Source organism: Podarcis bocagei, assembly GCF_964188305.1.
Source record: "Podarcis bocagei genome assembly, chromosome: 8".
Lineage (NCBI taxonomy): Eukaryota > Metazoa > Chordata > Lepidosauria > Squamata > Lacertidae > Podarcis > Podarcis bocagei.
Window position 1 is genome coordinate 48,588,438 of NC_138133.1, and position 5,040 is coordinate 48,593,477.

Consider the following 5,040-nt stretch of genomic DNA (forward strand, 5'->3'; position numbering starts at 1 on the left):
TTTTTTCTTCGGGTGGGTAGGTGAGATAAACTCATTGTGCAAGAGTGCTATTTAGCCATTGCTGCTTATCACAATGCACTCACTTCCTTTGCAGAGGGGTATGAAGAAGCACTCTTATTGCACATTTCTGCTTTCTGCACCCCAACCAGCAGCAAGACAAGAACAGGAGGCAGGACGACTACAAAGCAGGTAAAACTTTTGCCACTGCTTTCCTTTTTTTTTACTACTCCCTACTGAAGGGAGAGGAGAAATGCCCAACCACCCTGTACTCTGGACTAAGATGGTGACGACCGTGGACTCACCAATGTGGATGGATTTTAGACTGGGGAGGGGGGCTAAAGTTTTGTTTTTCTGCTAGTTAGTGGGTAGGAATATTGCTTTCTTTATTGTCTGAGGATTGCAAACAAAGTTTGTGATTTTTCATGGGGCTGGTGTGTTATTTTAGTTTTCCCATTAGCTGTATGTTATATAAAATATTAATGTACAATATGATCCCCTCATTTTTTTCTATGGCATTATATATTTGCATATATTTTTCTTTAATGTAAGTCACTTGGAGACCTTCTGGTGACAAGTGACTTTATTAACATAACATAGCATAGCATAGCATAGCATAGCATAGCATAGCATAGCATAACAACAACATAACACAACACAACAACACTGTTCTGTTCCTCCAGTCCAGTCCAATAGGCAGAGTGGAACTTCCATTTTCCTTTGAGGGAAGCAAAGGGGAACACTTTTTTTTTGCAACTGGACAGGTCGTCTTTTCTTTGTACCAGACTCCTAGGGCAAGTCCTGAAATTCTCTCCAGGAGTCCCTACCTTCTCCTCAGCAGTGGTGGGATATCTACTGTAGAAGGAGAATCACTTGAAACAAGCCTGGTTTCACATTCTAGTGCCTAGGATATGCAGATAAAATTCTCAGGACTGAAAACTCAAGAAAGGTTGGAAATATATCTGTCAAGTTAAACCTTCATGGAATCATCATTATTAAAATAAAATATTGCACTCACAAGTCTAATGTAGGAAAACAAGTTAGGATCTTTAATTTGATACAGTGGAGTTGGCCAGCTACAGCTCAAAAGCTGCTCTGTCAGGAAAAGCACGGCTGAAAATTTGCAAATTGACATGCTTTGACTTTTCACTTCCAATTATCTCCTTGGTAACATTTGTTGCATTCATCACGTATTCTGGCACCAGGGCAAGGCATAGAAATAGCCCTGAGTCTGGTTTTGTTTTGCATATTCAACGGCAGAATGTTTTGCATGCCTTTAAAGAAACTACCATTCATGTCGATTTAACCTTCTGCCATTGTTGGCATCTACTGGACCCCATTGCCCAACAAAAATCGACATGCAGCTTTTCAAGGGAAATTCTTTTCTTTTCAGACTATAGATATTATCGGGCGAGGATGAGGTCAAGCATTCTGCACTGCCTCCATTATTTTATATGCGGTAATCTTATGGAAGGGGGGAAGTGCCTTCAAATGTATCAACTCTGGTAGTCAGCAGCTAGGAAGAAAGTTTTTAATAAGTAAGTTTCATAACACAAATTAATTAATTTTAAAACACTATAAATAAAATTAAGGCCTATTGGATTCCATGCTTTTTCCTATGGCTCTGCTATTCTATTCCTAGGTAAGGTCGGGCTTACCAGGCAAGGCTTACCTTCCCCCTCTCTGTAGATAACAGCACGAAGCGAAAGCAGTCTTTTGCAGCAACAGAGAGGTTTATTGAACACAGCGCAAACATTCAGCGTCCATTCTCATCATGCAGGTGCTCCCATTGAGTTCCTCCCACTTCCCTCTAGTTACTTCCGTCTTCCCGTCTCCTCACCACGTGATCCCTCTACCACTGAGCCTTCTCAGAGGCTACCCTATCCAGCCGCCTGGCTCTCGGGCTCATGGGATGCATAGTTTCTAGTGAGGGAGATTCAACCAGCTCTCTCTCTCCCTGTTCCTCTCCCCTTGGTTGCTCTTCTCCCAGCTCAGCCCAACTGTTAGTTCCCGAACTGTGTCCTTCCGCGAACCATTGCTCTAGGTTGATACTATCCTCCTGCTCCAGAGGAGCTTCAGGATTAGGCCCTTGAGCAGAGGGAGAGGGGGCTCCCACCATTCTTCCTCAGAGCAATACCCTTCAGTCTGATTCCTGACAGTAAGCATGTATAATTTCTGAAAATAGAGATTGCATTTTACATGTTTTTACACTTTTCTGGTTATCTTGATGAGTAGTGTTAACAAAATAGTCTTATCCTCTATACTGAATCTTTTAAAATGTACTTAATCTAGTTCCCAAGAAATAATCCTTCCAAAAACAAGTTTCAAAGGTTAATATTGTACTCCTTTTCATATATATTAAGCCTGCAATCTGTTCATTTCAGCAGATAACTTAATTTTTTGTTTTATGTGAAATTTCAATAGAGGGAAAGCTTATTCCTTTTATCTGCACCACTGTTGATTTAATAACCTATTCAGTTATATCGCCCATATTGGGAGTATCGCCCATATAGGGAAACACTGCTTTATATAAATGTACAGTGTTACCATAATTGGAATCCAGTTCAAAGTGATGACCCCTGCCTCTCCCAACTGCCACCAGAAGGGATTCTGCCTCTTCAGAACAAACATATGGAAATCAGCCACAGTTGTTATCTCTCCTGCATGGATTGTATTCTTTTTAATGGATTGCTGTTTTAATTCATTATTATTTTAAATATCTACTGGCAGAAAGTTCAGGACAGGCAATATTATTGGCCAAGAATGGGATGACAGTCTATAAAGGATCTCTAAATCTCCAAGTCTCTAAATCATGAAGCATAGATATTTATGGTACTGGAGTGAACCTCCACACAAAGTGCAGAAGCAAGAAATGTCTAACTTCCAGATGTTGGGGACAAACAACAGTACTGTACTGTATTTATGTATTGTATTGTATTCATGGTCTGCTTGTGACCTTTCCAGAGCCACTTGGCTGGCCACTCTCAGAAACAAAATGGTGGGCTAGTTGGACCTATTGTCAGATCTAACAGGGCTACAGGAATTAAGGCAGGGGTAGTCAACATGGTGGGTGGTGCTGTGGTCTAAACCACAGAACCTAGGGCTTGCCGATCAGAAGATCGGCGGTTCGAATCCCCGCGATGAGGTGAGCTCCCGTTGCTCGGTCCCTGCTTCTGCCAACCTAGCAGTTTGAAAGCATGTCAAAATGCAAGTAGATAACTAGGTACCGCTCCATTGGGAAGGTAAACAGCGTTTCCATGCACTGCTCTGGTTCACCAGAAGCGGCCTAGTCATGCTGGCCACATGACCCGGAAGCTGTACACCGGCTCCCTCGGCCAGTAAAGCAAGATGAGCGCCACAACCCCAAAGTCGTCCGCAATTGGACCTAATGGTAAGGGGCCCTTTACCTTTACCTAGTCAACATGATACCCTCCAGATGTTGTTACCCTCATCTGCTACATCCTGCATGGCCAATGGTAAGGAATGATGGGAGCTGTAGTCCAGTAACATCTGGAGGGCACCAGACTGGCTATCCTTGGACTAAAATGTGGCTCTACTGTATTTAAAGCATGTGACTGAAAACAATGATTGACTACTGATGTGTGTGGTGATAGTCTAAGCTACCCTAGGGTTGTTGTGGTGACAGAATGGGATACCCCCCCTTGTTTGTGACCATGAGGTTGTTGTTATTAACCAACGATTAGAAGTCAGTGCGTGCTGACTGAAATTCAGAGGCTCATGGGCTACTGTCAAAGGGATTTTATTTGACTATATCTCAATTATGCCCAACATCCTCGCCCTGGCCTTGGCAGTTCTTTTTGCCCCAGAATAAGTGGAGGGGAAAAAACAAACCCAAAAGAATGTTTGAGAGAAGGGCCTTTCTTGACAGTTGCTGTGTTTGGGCATGAAAATAAAAGAGGCACAAAAATATTCAATAAAAATCCAAAGGTTAGATAAACCACAATTATTATTTCTAAAACTGGGAAGGTATTATTAGTTTCAGCTGCATGCCATTCCCCAAACTTCCTTGAATTACCTTGGTGTATTGTGATGTGAAGTGAAGGAGAGATCTTGCCTTAGGCACAAGATAAATAATGGCCTATTATTTGGTACAGACTGCATCAGGAAATGTCTACTCTCACTGGTTTTGCTCCACAGCTGAAAGAGGAGCAGAGAGGACAGTCTTACACCCATTGGACTGGTGGAGAAAGCTAAAGTCTCGGGCTTTGTCAATGATTAGGCCTGAGTTTGAGTTCAACTGATACACAAATATAATGAAAGGGATGCTGTTAGTCCTGAAGACCTCTGAGAGAGAGAGAGAGAGAAAGAGAGAGAGAGAGAGAGATTATCTGAGTGAGGAAAGAGAGATAATTGTGTAACCTTGGCTAACCGTGAAACAATTATTTTCCAAGGTTTCTCATTATTATTAGCTGCACAAACCAACATGAGAAAGAGTGTGTGTGCTAAAGAGGGGGTTGCATGTGGTTCCTGAGTAAGTACATACATGTGTTCACATATTATTATGTGCTGATTATTATTATATTATTATTATAATATTATTATCTATATGCTCTTAGCTAATTTTTGCCTGCAACCTGATTTGTGTCACCGTCAGCAAGCATTTATCTTTGGCTGTGAAATTAGAGAAGAGGCTTCTGCCACTTACCAATTTGGCTGGGGCTGACAACTGGGGCATCTTTCCATGCTTATATCATGTCTTGCCCACTGAAAGAGAGAGCATTTTACAGAAGCAGCTGAGAGGCTGCAAATACTCTTGGTTGCAACAAGAAGTGGCAATCACTCTGGAGCTGTTGGCCTGTGTACGAGGAATAAACAAAATTCACTACTGGACACATAAAGTTGCCCTACACTCAGTCATATCATTTGTCCATCTAGGTCATGTTGCAGGTATTAAATATTCCACAGTTTGAAGTGACTGGAAGCATAAGAACTGACTCCTTTGGAAATGAAATATTGCCCAGGCCCATAGAAATATTATTCAAACTTTTACTGGCAGAACTTTCTTCAAAACAGCATTAAAAC

General features: G+C 41.8%; 1 long non-coding RNA gene across 1 annotated transcript; it reads right to left on the reverse strand.

Moving 5' to 3' along the window:
* Positions 1-669: 669 nt before the first annotated feature.
* LOC308592635 lies at positions 670-4,828 on the reverse strand. Its single transcript, XR_014010590.1, has 3 exons — positions 4,664-4,828; positions 4,034-4,300; positions 670-849 (listed from the first exon to the last, which is right to left on the reverse strand). It is a non-coding gene; the product is annotated as an uncharacterized lncRNA (long non-coding RNA).
* Between the last annotated feature and the right edge of the window lie 212 nt (positions 4,829-5,040).